A 17,298-nucleotide genomic window follows, 5' to 3' on the forward strand; every position below is an offset into this window, starting at 1 on the left:
TAAGCTATGTTGACACCAAATTCACGTCTTCATACATGTATTTTGTATAATGATGAGGGTCTCCTTCCACCATCCATGCTATTCCCCTTCTCCCTCCCTTTCCCTCCCACCCCTATTCCCTATCTAGAGGTAATCTTCCTCCCTTGCTCTCTCTCCCAACCCCATTTTGAGTCACCCCCTGGATACATTTTTGACTGCACAATGGGGCATGGAAGATGCAGCTGGCATCTAGTGGGAGAGGCCACAGATAGTGCTAGTGTCCCACAGGACACAAGACAGGCCCCCTGCCGTGACAAAGAAGTACTCCACTGTGTCAAAATTAAGTGCCTCTCAGGGTCAACTCTGAAGTTAAAATATTTTCTTATTATTAGCACATGTTGGTTGTAGAAACTAATCGTATTCACTGTGCTGTTTCCAGACAGTATGCACTGACCACGTCCACCCACCCTTCTTCCATCCTCACCCCCTCCTCCCCTGGCACTCTTGCCCCCTAGTGATCACTAAGGGTCAAAAATTCTTGAGTGGCCAGGCACGGTGGCACACGCCTGAAATCCCAGAAGCTGGGGAGGCTGAGGCAGGAGGATCCCAAATTCAAAGCCAGTCTTAGCAAAAGTGAGGTACTAAGCAATTCAGTGAGACCCTGTCTGTAAGTAAAATTTTAAAAAAAAGGGCTAGGGATGTAGCTCAGTGGTCAAGTGCCCCTGAGTTCCCTGGTAAACCCCCACCAAAAAAAAAAAAAAAAAAAAAACTTGAATAAGCCTGGAAACAGAGATGCTGCAACACATTGGAACTGGTTATTTCAGTGCATTGAGAGTGACACTCCAAGGTCCCATTGCTGAATATTTCATCCACCTCACACTCTAGTATCTCTATGCACATGGTCATGTGGTCAGTAAACCAAACAGTAAGCTATCTGCCCCCAGACACACCAAATAGTATTGGGATTCAAACCGGAAAGCAGTTGTTTAAAACACTTCCTGTGCCAGGCCTGGTGGCACACCTCTGCCATCCCAGTGACTGGGGAGGCTGAGACAGGATGATTGCATATTAGAAGCCAGCCTCAGCAATTCAACAAGGGTCTAAGGAACTTAGTGAGACCCATCTCAAAATATTTTATAAAGGATTGGGGATATAACTCAGTGGTAAAGTGCTGTTGGATTAAATTCCCAGTACCAAAAAAAAAAATTCAATTAAAATTAAAACAGACTCTGTAAGCCAGGAATGGTAGTGCACACCTGTAATCTCTGTTATTTAGGAGGCTGAAGCAGGAGAACTACAAGTTTGAGGCCAGCTTCAATAACTTTGTAAGACCCTGTTCTCAAAATAAAATTTAAAAGACTGGTGCCAAGCATGGTGGCTCACATCTGTCATACCAGCAACTCAGAAATCTGAGGTAGGAGGATCACAAGTTTGAGGCCAGTCTCAGCAATTTAGCAAGGCCCTGAGCAACTTAGTGAGACCCTGCCTCAAAATAAAAAATTAAAATGGCAGGGGATGTGGCTCAGTGGTAAAGTGCCCCTGGGTTCAATACCTGGTACCAAGAAAGAAGAAAAAAATAAAAGATGGGATATAGCTCAGTGAGAGAGCATTTAACTAGTTTTTTTGAGACCTGTGTTCTATCCCCAGTACCACAGAGGAGGAGGAAAATGAGGAGTCAGAGAAGAAGGATGAAGGAGGAAAGACAAAAACTTGCTCCATGAAAGAAGGCAGACATAAAAGGTAACATATCATATTATTCCATCTATATGAACTGTCCGTGTGTTAGTCAGCTTTCCATTACTGTAATATTATTCTTGAGGTAACTAACTTGAAAACCAACTTGTTTGGCTCACAGGTTTAGACATTGCAGTCTGTGATCAATTGGCCCTACTGCTTTTGGACCAGTGATGAGGCAGTACACCATGGCAGGAGTACATGGTGGAGAAAGCCCTCACCTCATGGCCAGGAATGAAAGACAGAGAGACTGGAGTCCCATGGTCCCCTCAAAAGGCATGTCCCCAATGACCTAAAACTTCCCACTAGGCCCCAACTCCTAAAGGTTCCTCACCTCCCAATAGCACCATGGGCTGGGGACCAGGACTTAACACGTGAGGTTTTTCAGGACACTTCAGATGCAAACAGTAGCCGTCCAGAACAGGTGAATCCATCCAGAAAGAAAGCAGACTAGTGGTTGCCAGGGGATTGGAGAAGAGGAGAATGGTGAGCACAGCTTAATGAGTAATGGACTTTATTTTTAGGTTATAAAAATGTTTTGGAATTAGAAATAGATGGTGGTTGTGCAATACTGCATGTGTAGTAAATGTCACTGACTGTTGCCTTTAAAATGGTTAATTCCAGCTGGGGTGAGGCTCAGTAGTAAAATGCTTGCCTGGCACGCAGGAGATCCTGGGTTAAATCATCACCAGCACAAAAAAAATAGATGAATAAATTTTTAAAAAGTGTAAATTGTATGTTTTATGAATCTTACCCCAATTTTAAGAAAGAAAGAAATAGAAGGAGATAAAATTCTGCTGGAAAAATTTGAAGAGATGTATTTCAAGCATATTAAGTATTTAAGTATTTTTAGACAAACTCTTTGGCTATAGTTTTTCCTAACCATTAAAACTAACCAGAAAACAACAGACTGAAACCTACTAACTTATTTTTTTAGTTGTAGATGAACACAATACCTTTGTTTTATTTACTTGTTTATTTATATGTGGTGCTGAGGATTGACCCCAGTGCCTCATACACACTAGGCAAGCTCTCTACCACTGAGCTGCCGCCCCAGCCTGAAGCCTACTAACTTTTTGAGACAATTCATCATATTCTAAACCACTTTATTGAGGTATTATTGGCATCCATCAGCTATAAATATTTAATGTTTATAACTTGATATACAGAGAGATAAGTATACACCCATGAAGCCATCAGCACAATCAATATCACAAATTTTCCTCCCACCTCATTTGTTTGTTCTGTTTTATTTTCCTTTTGTGGTAAGAACACTTAACATAAGATCCATCGTACCCATTCATTAGGAAGGAAGAAGGTAGGGAAAAGGAAGTAGGATTTGATCAGTGCGTGTTGTCACACTGAACTGATATGCACAATCCATACATGTTGATTTTAAAAGGTTTACTAAAACATACCAGCATAGCTCATTCTTGAGTATACAATAAAGGATCGCCAATCATAGGCCCCATGCTGTACACTAGATCCCCAGGACTTATTCATCTTTAACCTGAGACTTTTTACACATTGACCACCATCTCCCCTTTTCCCCTCCCCACACCATCCCTGGCACCCTTTCTATTCTTTGCTTCTTTGAGTTTGGCTGATTTAGATTCATAGGCGAGATCACACCTGAGGTGTTTCTCTGTGCCTGGCTTATTTCACTTAGCACCAGGTCCTCCACATCCACCCATGTTGTGGCAAGTGACATCATTCCTTTTGTGGTCAGCAGCCTCTGACATTGTTCCCTGGGGTCCCCACCTCCTGGTAGTCACATCTGTATGGTCTCATCCTTCTTGACCCAGTGACTTGCTTCCCATGAATAACAACATGACAAAAGTGAGGAGATGTCACTTCTGAAATTAGGTAACAGAATGACTGTGACTTTTTTTTTATCTTTTATATCCATCAGGACTGTCACACAGTAGTCAGACAATAGTTGTAAGCAAGAAGGAGGAAAGGAAGGGAGGTGGCCCGGCAGGGTGACACATGCCTGTAATCCCAGCTACTCCAGAAGCTGAAGCAGGAGGATCACAAGCTTGAGGCCAGCCTGGGCAACTTAACAAGATCCTGTCTCAAAAAATAAAAAGGTTTGGAGGTGCAGCTCAGTGGGAGAGCATTTGCCCCCAAGGGGGAGACCCTGGGTTTCATCCCCAGCACCTCAAAGGAAAAAAAAAGGAAAGGAGGGAGGGAGGGAAGGAGGGAGGAAAGAGGAAGTTCTACCTCAAAACATTCCCCAGTATAGAAAGAACACCACCGAACTATTAAGCATTCTCAGCAGAAGCAGCTCCATCTCTTTCCCACAACGGGGAGGCTTTCATAAAGTCAGCATTTGAAAAATCTGATTTCACATGGACCTTTCCTCTCCTGGCTTCTCAGGTCCTGCACCTCAGTCTCTTTCTCTAGATCCCCCTGAGATTCAAGATGTCCTATCAGTAGGTATGCTGCTGACAGCAGTGAGAATTTGGCTCCACCCCTCCGTGGAGAAATGGTCTTGTGCAAGAAATGCCGCTGGAATCGCTTTTCCAGCAGTAATTTTCCACACAAGCACCCTTTCCCGTACTTGCTGGAATCCCTCATGTTAGTTCTTTCCCACCGCTTCCCTCACCCACTTCTGAACACAAAAACATGTTAGTGACTTCGTTGCAAAAATAACCACAAATGCCATTTCTGCTTGTTCATGGCAAGAACTTAGGATAATGATTCTTTTATCTTCATCTCATGCCTCATTAATAGCACGACTACCACAGCCATCACTAATTGCAATTAAGTCATTGCTTCCCACAGTGATATGGAGGAGGAACTCCCCAGAAAACTTGGCTCAGCTCAAGCATTGGATCACTTTCTGGCTGCCCCCTTTCCTGCTGCTTTCCTCCACATTCATCCTAAAAAAGACAAATAGTGCACACACCACACAGCTTCCAAAACACCAGCCAGAGGACCAGGGCCAACCTCCTGGGTACCATGAAGAGGTCTCATCCCAGCACAGGGCAGGGGCTTGTCCCCACCACACAACCAACTCCTGGAGACCCACTGTGCATCTACTGCCCAGATCATGGATGTTACCCATCTCAGCTAAGACAGAGGAAGTGGAGTTGGAGGGGAAAGAGTATGAATTCAGGAGATATTTGCTGAGTATTTGTCCTCTTAGCCCACAGAAACTCCCCTAAGTGTTTTAGATGTATTAACAACTCTGAAAAGGTGCTCTTTAGAGATGAGGAAACTGAGTCACGAAGAGGTTACATAAGGCAAGTCACCAGGGTCAGGAATCCAAGCTGAGAGTTGAATTGCAATGCAAACATCCTTTGCCATTCTGCTCTATCTGCCTCCTACTCAATTTTATGTGCTTGCTGCAGTGAAGATTTCCCACTTGTATCTTCATCTCTTTCCACGTGCATTTCCCACACACACACAAACATCAATGGCAAATGAGTAGGAATTGGAACTACACATGGATTCCCAAGAGGCAGAACAGAACAAAAAGCATGGTGGTGCAGGGTGGACATACTGGGTCAAAGTCAGAAAGAAGACTGCTACCAACCTGATTTAGCTCCCCCAGAGCAGTTTTGGTCAACTCCCTTATTCTCCTGGGTGTACTTGGCCTCCTCAAGTGGGCTTGCAGGGTAGCCAAGCCCTTCTTTCACTTCTTTTTCATTGAACTAGCTCTTGATTTATGGACAAGAAAAATAAGAGGACTGAGGAGTCTGGGAGAGTAGCCTCAGAGCCCAGTTGCTCCACTTTGACACTAACTTAATTTTTCTTAAACCTTCATTTTTCTCTGCAGTTGCACAGTTGTTGGCAGGATTAGTTTTCATGTTTACAATGTTTGAGGAATAGAGAGTGTCTCTTAATCCAGTAGCTTAGGAAAGTAAAAAGTCAAGCAAAGGAATATTTATCCTACCTGAAATGTAGGATTCTGTGTCACTGATTGACAAGCTAAATATATGCTTATAAGTGTATATATATATATATATATATATATATATATATATATATATATATATATATATAATGGTTTTGTTTTGGAAAGTAACATGTGCAGTAAACATTTGAGATGGTAGGTATACCAATAACCCTAATCTGATCAATTGCACATTGTATACCTGTATTGGAATGTCACACTGTACTTTATACACATGCACAGTTATTATGTCAGTTACAAATAAAAAACATGTCTTTAAAAAGTAACATGTGTGATATGTTTTCCTTGCCTTGATCAACCTCCTGTACTAAGCTGAGTTGCAAGTATACATGCAAATAAAATCAAGATTTTCATCCCACAACAAGTACTACCAGTATTACCATCAGTATTAAACACATTTGGATATTTTACTGTGAGTGAATGTGGCAATAAATGAGGATAAAAAATAAAATGCTCTGAATGGGTGCCTGAAGAATTATAGATGCACAGCTGCCCTCCCTGTTGTATCGCAAGCTCAATGACTTGCAAAACTTTGATACCTTCAGAGAGAGAAGGAATGCCTGGAGCACTTGGGCGTCTTCCCAGATCGTGGCCGACAGAATCCTGCCTGTCCAGATGCCGTCTCATCTTGTTGGACCCTGCGTTGTTTACTCTCCAAGAGAGCTGGGATGCTGGAATGGGGCCCGGAGTCTTTGAGCAACACCACCTTCTTTCATCAGGATGGTGAGGTCTCACTGCTAAGGCTCACAACACAGGCAAAGAGGCCCTCAGAGGTCAAGGTCGCGGATTCAGATGGAATTACGCGCTGGTGAAAAAAAAAGGTGAGTATGCAGGCACCTGGCAGAGAAAAGGCTCTGTGACTGCAGAGGTGAAATCACGGATGTGCCCAGGGTAGCAGGAGCAATTGGTGCAGGACCATTCTCTGACCATGTGTAAAAGCAGGAAAAATCCACCACGCCTGAGAACTGTTAGGAAAATGGTACCTAGGAAGCACACAGCATCTCTCACTGTGCTGAAAAATAACCAGAGAGAGGGTTGCCTGGGGACCAGGAGATCTACCCACATCTACTTAAGCTATAAGTCAGATTTAGGCTGAGACTGCCATTGGTTGGGTTTGTTGTTTTTTTTTTTTTTAATGAATAGTATATTTTTATTTTGTTTTTAAGGAACAAATAATAATTGCATGTATTTACAGGATACAGTGTGATGTTTTGATATGTGTACACAGTCATCCCACAGATACCGAAATCCACGGACGCTCAAGTACCTTCTGTAAAATGGCATTTTATGTGTATTTAATCTACACACATCCTCACATCCTCTCTTTAGATCCTCTCTAGGTTATTTAAAATGCTTAGTAAAATGTAAATACTATGTAAATATTTACTATACTATGTCATTTAGTAAATAATGAAAAATAACTGTACATGTTTAGTACAGACATAATATTTTCCAGATATTTTTCAATTAACAGTTGGATGTATCAAAGTGAGACCCATGAATACAGAGATCTAGCTGTACATTGTGAAATGATTAAATGAGGCTAAGAATATCCAACACTACATCTTGTCAGCTTCAGTGGTAAGAACACTTCAAATTTACTCTTTTAATAATTTTAAAATATAAAATATGTCATTATTAACTAGAGTCACCATGCTGTGCAATAGTTCACTAAAATATGTTCCTCTTATAACAATGAAACTTTGAGATGTTAGTCCAAGGATAGGAAGTTTCAGGATGTCATTGTTACCTGATTGTGAACAATGCAGTATTAATCCCTTACCAACTGAAACCCAATGTGACATTAAGAGTGATAAGATACCACCACCAGTTACACCACCTGGTCTTTAGTGCCTGGCTTTTGTATTTTCAAGATTCATCCACAGTGTAGCATAGACAGGGCTTCATTCTTTTTGTGTCTGGATAATATCCCATTGTACAAACATACAATGTGTTGTTGATCCACTGATGAACATTTGTGTTATTTCCACCTTTTGGCAATCATAAGTAAGAATAAGCAAATCGAAAAATAATAATAGGAGAGTCCATAGGTACAGGGAGTATATTAAAGGTTTCCAGCGACTAGAAAAGGGAGAAAAGGAAGAGACTGCTTTAATGGGTGCAGAGCTTCTATTTGGAATACACTTGCACTACATCATGAATGTACTTTCATGCTATTGAACTGTACACTTTCAGGTGGTCATTGTGACTAATTTTGTGTTCCATGTGGCCTGGGTCCCACCAACCCAGTCAGGTCTCTAGGAGTGGGGACTTGCCTTGATATTTTTAAGTTCTCTAGGGTATTCCAGCATACAGCCACCTTGGTGAACTGCTGTTGGAAGGGAAGGAGGAGATGGCCACGTGGGTTGAGCACCTCCACTTCCCAGGATTTGACTCAAACATCCCGCTGCCTCCTTCAGGGGTTCTCTATCACTTCTCTGGGTCTATTTTCATTTTAAACACGTCACCATCTATATTATCTCATGTACTAATTTGTCTACTTATTATTTGTCTCTTCCCCAAAACTGGTCATTCATATTCAACCCTTCAATACATTCAAATCACCTTGGAGTTTCTCTCTCTCTCTCTCTCTCTCTCTCTCTCTCTCTCTCTCTCTCTCTCTCCTCTCTCTCTCTCTTCCAAATACAGGACTGAGACTCCAGCTTGATCACTTAAATCAGAATCTTTGGAGGAGGGTCCAGGTTTCCAGGTCATTAAGAGTTACCCAAGTCTAAACCCAGAGAACTTAAAATCAGTATACTATAGTGATGCAGCCGCATCAATGTTTATAGCAGCTCAATTTACAATAGCTAAACTGTGGAACCAACCTTGATGCGCGTCCATAGATGAATAGATCAAGAAACTGTGATATATATTGATATTGATATATATATATATATATATATATATATATATATATACACACACACACACACACACACACACACACACACATACACACACACACACAATGGAAAATTACTCAGTATTAAAAGAGAATAAAATTATGGCATTTGCAGGTAAATGCATGGAGTTGGAGAATATCATACTAAGCAAAGTAAGCCAATCCCAAAAAACCAAAGACCAAATGTTCTCTCTGATAAGAGGATGCTATCCATAATGTGCGGAGAAGGCATGGGAACAATGGAGGGACTTTGGATTGGGCAAAGGGGTAGGAGGAGAGGGACATGGGGGCAGGAAAGATGGTGGAATGAGAAGGACATCATTACCCTAGGTACACGTATGAATGCACAAATGGTGCAACTCTATGTCACGTATAACCAGAGACGTAAAAAGTTGTGCTCCATTTGTGTACAATGAAACGAAATGCATTCTGCTATCATGTATAACTAATTAGAACAAATAAAAATTAAAAGTTAAATAAATAAGTAAAAAAGAGCTCCCCAAGTCATTGCCACGTGCAGCCATGGAGGCAGCAGGGATGACCTTGTGTCCACAGCTCCAAGACCAGAGTCTGAATCCAAGTCTGCCAAATGGTAAGGTGGTGCCAGGCCACTTTGCAGAGATCATTTCATTTCACCCTCAGGAGTAGGGTGGGGTTTTTCTTTTTTAATTGACATGAAACAGTCATACATATTTATGGAGTACGGTGTGACATTTCAATTCATGCCCACAATGTATAATGATCAGATCAGAGTAATTGCCATCTCCATCACCTCAAACACTGATCATTCTTTTGTTCTGGGAATATTCAGTATTCTGAAATATGTAAGTCATTATTGTCAACTATATTATCCTCAGTGCTATGGAAATTAAAATTATTCCTTCTTTCAGTTGCACCCCTGTCCCCCTTAACCATCTTCTCTCCATCTCATTCCTGCCACCCTTCCCAGGCTCTGTGGACCTCCGTGCCACTCTCTACTTCTATGAGATCAACTATTTTAACATCTACATGTAAGTGAAAACATGTGGCCTTTGTCTTTCTGGGTCTGACTTATTTCACTTAACATAATGTCCTCCATGCTCCCATGTTGCTACAAATAACAAAATTTCATCCTCTTTTATGGCTGAATAATATATGTAAACCGCATTTTCTGTACCCGTCTGTCAGTGGGCACCTAGGATGGTTCCGTAGCTTGGCTATTGTGATTAGTAATGCAACGAACTTGAGAGTGCAGATGTCTCTTTGACCTGCTGCTGGGTGGTGCGATAGCTCTGTTCCTGACGTTCTGAGGAGCTTCCACACCATTTTTCCACACCAGCTGTATTGATTTACATTTCCACCCACAGTCTAAGAATTCCCCTTTCACTCTCTTTTCACCAGACAGAAGTGGGTTTAACACGTGGGGCAATTCCCTCTCAGAAAGGTGATGTGATCTGCCTGCAGCCAAGGCAGAAGGAGTATGCAGGTTTGGGGACAACCAGTCCCACTTCTCTATGCAGGGCCATGTCAGGGGCCTCCTTAGGGATCCCACAGCCCCATCTCAGCACTGGTCACCTTGACCTCCATCTACGGACTATCTGGATCCCCTAGGACCACGTCACAGAACCTGTTCTCCATCCTAAAATGAAACAATAAAGCACTAAAAGACTAAAGTTAGACAACTAACAAATTAATAATAATAAATACAACTAATTAATACAGCTTGTTAATTAGCTAACAGCCGCCCCCAGCCCATAGTGACACATCTCCTTCTTGCCATTCAGATTCACATTCCACTAAGATTTCATGGTTTTTCTCTTATGCCGCCCAAGCCCTGTGTTTACTGTTTTCATAATACACTCCTTTCTAAATTTTTTATTAATGTTATTTTTATTTGACACACAATCTTGTGTATTCGTGGGATATAATATAATGTTTTAATATATGTATGTGATATGAAATGATTAGATCAGGTTAAAATCCATCATCTCGCTTATCTTTTTAATATTTAAAATTAAATATATTAAATATTTACTGTTCGAATTTTGAAATATACAATACATTATTATTACCTATAGTCACCTGTTGTGCAAAAGTCCTCACAAACTCATTCCTCTTGTCTAATTGAAATTGAGTGCAAATGACCATAGCCATTTTGGAAAATAGTATGGAGGGTCCTCAAAAAATTAAAAATGGAACTGCCATGTGCTCCAACCACCCCACTACTGGGTATATCTCCAAAGGAAATAAAAACGGGTTGTCAAAGAGCTATCTGCACGTAAATATTCAGTTCACTGCGGCACAATTCCCAACAGCCAAGGCATGGGAACAACCTAAGTGTGTATCAATAGATGGATGGATAAGGAAAATGTGGTATAGGTTGAAAGATACAGAGACACAGAGATAAACAAGGGTAGATATATATAAATAAACATACACACACAAAGGAATACTACTCGGCCTTTAAAAAGAAGGAATTCGTGTCATTTTAAGACAACAGAGGACATTCAGCTCTTGAGCCCACCAGGAAAGAAAGAGAGCTCCATCTGCCCTCCAGGAACAGCCATGAAGTTCTTCTCAATTGCCTCCTTGGGGCTGCTCCTAGTGGTGGCTACTGCCTTCCCCGCCTCAGAACTTAAGAGAGAAGATGGAGAGAATAGTGTCACTCGAAATAAACCAACACGTGCCTCTTCTGGAAAAACTGCAGGACAGATTTCCTACCTCATCAAGGAAGTCTTCTAAATGAGAAAAGAGCTATGCAAGAATGATGAGACCTGTATCAAGAGCCATGTGGCAGTGTCCGAAAACAATCTGAACCTTCCAAAGATGACTGAAAAAGATGGATGCTTCCAAACTGGATACAATCGGGACAACTGCCTTGTGCGAATCACCTCTGGGCTTCTGGAGTTTCAGGTCTACCTGAGGTACATCCGGAACAAGTTTCAGGAAGGCAATAACAGGGACAGAGCTGAACATGTGCAGTTCAGTTCCAAAGCCCTGATTGAGATTCTGAAACAAGAGGTGAAGGATCCCAATCAAATAGTCTTCCCTAGCCCAACTGCAAATATCCACCTGTTGGCAAAACTGGAGTCACAGAAGGATTGGCAGAAGGTCATGACCATGCAACTCATCTTGAGCAACTCTGAGGATTTCCTGCAGTTCACCCTGAGAGCTGTTCGGAAAGCATGGTGGGCATCTAAGCTTATTGGTTTATGGGCATTGCTTCCTATGGTCAGAAAACATGTCCTGTCCACTGGGTACCTACCTTATCTTGTTCTCTACGAAGAACTGACAGTATGAGCGTTAGGACACTATTTTAATTATTTTTAATTTATTGATAATTTAAATATGAGATTTGAGTTAATTTATATGTGACTTATATTTATAATTTTATAAAGTGTCACTTGAAATATTTTATATAATGGTTTTGAAATGATATAAAAGTCTAGGCAGTTTGAATATCTTGCTTCAGAGCCAGATCATTTCTTGGAATGTATAAGTTTACCTCAATAAAATTGCTAATTTATACATTTTTAAAGAAAAAAAAAGACAACAGAGATGAATTTGGAGGACATATAAGCTAGGCACAGAAAGACAAACCCCACGGGTTCTCTCCTACATGTGGAATCTGGAAAGGTCAAACTCTTAGAAGTTGAGAGTAGAATTTTCCCAGAGATGGGGGCTGGGGAGGGGATAGGGAAATATTGGTCAAAAAAAATGCACAAAGTTCCATGCTACATTCTTGATGAGTTTTGTAGTTTTAAGGAACAGAAGTGTCAATTCCAACAACCCCAGACCTTCATCATCTATGGACATTTATTGAATGTTGTATCGTGTTCTGCTGGGAACTAAGCAAATCTGACATGTGAGGCTCATGGTGTCATCAGCCACCTGTCTTTAGGGAGGAAAGACCCCAAAGCAGCATTCTAAGAGCAGCGTGACTGCCTCGGAGGAGTGCCGGAAGCTGTAGACTTGGCATCCAACCTGGTCCAGGGCAGGTTGAGAGCTCCCTCCAGAAGCCTCATTTGACCTGTGATTGAAGAGATATATTGTGTCACCCTCCTGATCAGATTTCCTCAGCGGCATCTCATTGCCTGCGAATTAGGTGACAAATTCATTTCACTTTGCCTGGGACTCCTCTGGCTTTTTAGCACTGAAAGCCCCACATGCCAGAAACCCTTCAGTCCTGGGCAAAACAGGATAGTTGGTCACCCTACAGCCCAGCCAAACCCAGACTCCCTGGAGTGGCCCCAGGCCCCCTCGTGATCCCACTCCTTCCTGGACTCACCCCTCACCATCCGGACCCACTTCTCTCCATCTAGATTCATCTCTCGCCATCAACCCACCTCTCTTCACCACTGTCCCTCACACTTCGTCCTAGGGCCTCACAGTGGCAGGCATGGAGCCTTGAAGCTTCCAAGATCTCTCCTCCACCTCCGCTCTCGCCCATGCTGGGGTCCCCCTGCATGAGCTGCCCCCCATATGCCCACCTGGAACACACGTACTCATTCCTCTGATCTCAACTGAAACGCATCTCCCCTGGAAAGCCAGCACATGACCCTGTGGCCCCAAGGCATCTCCCTCCTCGGAGTCTCTATACCAAGCTGTCTTTCTCTGGCTAGCCAAATGTCCAATAATTCTGACTAATTAATTCATTAAACTAGTAGATTAATTGTTTTTTAGCCCATGGTCACACATAGATTCTTTCACACTCTGACGTTGTATAAGCATGTATCTCAGGGCTTCCTCAACTCTAATGGGTGGGCTAAAGTGGAAGTGATGAGAAGCCATTTCTGCCGTCCTCCATTGGAGGAAATAACCAGACACCCCAGCACACTCATACCCCCAGCTTTTCCTTCCTTACCACTTACTGTATGCCTGGCTCTGAGTGAAAAGCTCAGCTATGTCCCTCACCCAGAGACCAGACTCTCTGGACCCACCTGCCTCCCTACAATGCCTGAGAAGAGAGATACCCTTTTCAGTCTGGGACTTCCCAGATCCATGTTCAATGACGCCATATTGGAAACTTGAAATGAGCCGCTGTGGGAGCACTAACACCATAGAAATTAGCAAACACTATAAATAAACATATTTTTTGCTTTTTATTGTTTGAGGGTTTTTTGTTTTTCGTTGTTGCATTCTGTTTTGTTTTGTTTCATTTTGAGACAATCCGGGTGCTGGACATTTTCTAGCACCATTGCATACACCTCCCATTTCAAATTTCTTACTCCAAAATCTGATCTTCTCAGATGACCAGATCCTATAAACATATTTTGAAAAATGAAGTTTCAAAGAGCAACATGGTGGCAGAAATCCAGGTTGGCTAAAATGCTTGACCCCGGGTAAGGGTGGAATTGAGTACCATGTATTTCAGAGTTTCTCTGTTTTCACTTCTCTTCCAATGAAAAATGTGTACTTTTCGCACCATTGCAGAATTAAGTGATGTCATGTCTCCCAAACGCTGAAGATGATTCCACACCTTCCCAGGCCTGTTGCTCTATCCGCTTGTGCTATAGTCAGACCCTACCTGGGTGATTATAAGGAGATTCAGAGCGCGTGTTGTGACAAGAAGCTCTGTGTTTCCCTTACACAGCCCAACAGTGCCCCATGTCTCTCCCTGCACAGAAAACTTATGGAAGGGGTACAGTCTGTAATTAATACTTGTTAGGGACAGTGAGGTACTTTGCAAGATCTGTGAGTGCTGTTGGTGACAGGGAAAATGGAAAAGGAGAAGGAAGAGAAGGAGAGGATAACATGCTATTGTAATCTCTACAAAGATGGAAGTGTGTCCATTTTATTTGCCAATGTTGGCTCAACATCTGACACAACGTTTGATAAATATTCGTTGAATAAATTCAGTAAAGGAGAATTTAAATTCAATGGCAGTGTTACTTGTCATGGAGAAAAACTGGAAACACCTGAAATGTCCATTAGCAGAGAAATGACTAAACAAATTACTATACATTCAGTCTATGAGATAATGTGAATTTTATAAACCATGAAGTTGCTCATGGTAGATAGATATGATATGTCATATTGCAGATAGAGAGATAGGTATACAGACAGATGGAATGATAGATGACAGATGGATCTCTATCAAACAATGGATAGATGGACAATGAATGGATAGATGGATAATGAATGGATATATGGATAAGTGATAGATTAGATAGGTAGGTAGGTAAGTAAGTAGGTAGGTAGGTAGGTAGGTAGATAGATATGGTATGTCTGTTGTATAAAATCTCACAGAGGGACAATAGGGGTAAATATCTACGATGGTTTAGGGGAAAATAATGAACAAAGATTAAGAAACACTGCTCTAAAGCAATAGGATTGAGAAGCTACTTGCACGTGCTGAAATAATTGAATTTCACAAGCATAACATTAAGTGGATGAACCAAACACTAAAAAGAATATACTATCTGATTCCATTTATATGATATGCCAAAAGCAGGAAGAAATGGTCCATAGCATCCTTGATTAGGATGATTTTTGGAGGTGGCAGCAGCAAGGTAGTTGCCAAAAGGAAACCGAAGAAGAAATTCAGGGACACAGGGCTAGTCACTTTGTTTCCCTTGGGCAGGTGCTGGCTGCATGGATGTATTGAGTTGTGAAACTTCATCAGCATTCGTATACTTTTACACATGTAGGTTTTTCTCCAATGAAAAGTTTTTAAAAGAACACCAACTTATGGAAGGGGTATTGATTCATAAGTGCTGCCATGGGAAGATGACGCAGGCATAAAATTAGGTGAGTAAAACGGTATCACAACAATACTGTAGATGAGCCCACATATAAACTAACAGTAAAATATGTATAAGTCAATGCAGACATGGGAACTGAAGGTGGATTCCTTACATTTGCTCCTGGGTAACCTCAAAGCAAATGAAAGAATTGGAGGAACAAAAAATGGTCCAGTTGTGCTGTCTTGTTTGACTATTCTACCCCTAGGAATGGAATAAAAAGTTGTTCATGAGTTCATATAAAAAAGTTGTATATGTATAACACCATCATTCAAACGCCCAAAAGATAGAAACAACCCACATGCCAAGAACAAATGCATGGGTAAACAAAATGAAGTATACCCATGTGACCAAATAGTATTCAGCCATAAAAAAGGAAATGAAGTACTGATATCTGCTATACTGCAGAACCCTGCAGATATTGTGCTATGAAAAAAAGCCAAATACATAGAATAATGATTACAGATTACATACACTGTTATGTCATTCCTAGGAAACATCCAGAACAGGGACATCCATAGAGGCAGAAAGTAGATTAGCAGTTGCCTGGGACTGGGATGTATGAAGGAAGTGCAGCCCATAGCTAAAAGAGTACAAGGTTTTTGTTTTTGTTTTTGTTTTGAGGTGATGAGAATGTCCTAAAACAAACTGTGGTGAGGACACCCTGCACCACTCTGTTAATCTACTAAAGCCATTGGAATGGACACTTTCAGTAGGTGATCTGTAAAGTGTGTGAATTATATCTCATTAAAGCTGTTGACATAAAATAAAATGGCAAGAAAGAACAGGGGAGGGAGGCCAAGAAGCAGAGGAGACAGGGGCTGAAGTATCAGCTAAGGCAGCTGGACTGGACCCTCCTGGATATGAACGCCAACTGTGCCAGTCAACTGGTTAGGCGATGTGGAACAGTCATTGGATTTCACCACCATGAGCTTCAGGTTCCCCACCTGCAAAATGGAGCAGCAATGCCAATCAACAATGCTCCTGAGGAGTGATGAGATAATAAACAAGTACAGTCAGTGTTGTCTGCCCAGTTCACGGTGGAATGGATGGGTTGTCTTGGTGGAAATGCTGGATGGTAACAAGATGAGCTAAACCTGTGGTCAGGTGGAGGGTCTTGTGGCTGGGCTGGCCCAAAAACCACTGGCTAATTTAGATGCTCCATCTCAGCCACCTTAGCCAGGGGGTGTCAGCTAAGCCCTGCAATCATTCATCCACGGGCGTCTGACTCTATTTCCACACCAAGGCTGTGCCAAGGGCGTGTCCCCTAGTCATGAGGTTTCCCGACTGACAGAAAATTCGCTGGCAATAAAGGGCCAGATGATTGTGCTGCACGAATCACAGGCCTCTCGGGAGAAACCCAGGAAGGCCCCATACCGGTCAGCCCCCTCTCCAAGACTGGCAGTGGGCCTGACTCCTTCTTGGTGCCAGCAGCTAGGAGAGTGACAAGACTGAGCCTGGCTTAAGGAGCAACTACTTCTGCAGCTGGTAAGTGACTGGCAGCTACCAGCTCCTCCGTCTCTCACACACGGTCCCCCTCTCGGTGCCAGCGGAACTGGAGAGATTGCCACCCATCCATCTAGCCAGGCTTTCTTTCCTTTGTTCTTTTGTTTATTAGCTGTTCTCCCTGACACCACCTCTGTACCACACAGCTGGTGGAGACAGAAGTAAAGATGTCAGGCTTTCAATCTGGAAACTGACCGACTGATTCATCCAAGAGGTTAAGAATTGAAAATACTGCTCTTTTATGTTCATGTCACTCTTTGTTCTATTAAAGACAAATTAATATTATTTAATATTGCATATAAAATGTGTGATCATACACTTGTAAAATGATTTTTCTACCTGTAAATGCCTCTGCAATCTATAAATGCGTGACCATAAAGAGATGATTAAAGTGATATTGAACAAATGTTTAAAAAAAGTAAAAATAGGCAGAACTGTGGGAATCTAGAGAGGGGAGTGGCCATGTACAAAAAGTTAATAGAGGTCATAAAACCTGCTTTATTTGGCCCACTGCTGCCAAGCACCTAGCA

General features: G+C 42.0%; 1 protein-coding gene and 1 pseudogene across 6 annotated transcripts in view; one reads left to right on the forward strand and one right to left on the reverse strand.

The window, feature by feature from the left end:
• The window catches only part of SLC1A6 (solute carrier family 1 member 6), a 140,882-nt gene that overhangs the window by 66,699 nt on the left and 56,885 nt on the right, over nucleotides 1-17,298 (reverse strand). The gene's annotated exons all lie outside the window — the stretch shown is intronic.
• On the forward strand, nucleotides 11,085-11,819 carry LOC308643297 (interleukin-6-like; annotated as a pseudogene). Its single transcript has one exon. The product of its transcript is annotated as an interleukin-6-like (transcript).

The sequence above is a fragment of the Spermophilus citellus genome, assembly GCF_964194105.1.
Source record: "Spermophilus citellus genome assembly, chromosome: 3".
In the NCBI taxonomy this organism is placed as follows: Eukaryota; Metazoa; Chordata; class Mammalia; order Rodentia; family Sciuridae; genus Spermophilus; species Spermophilus citellus.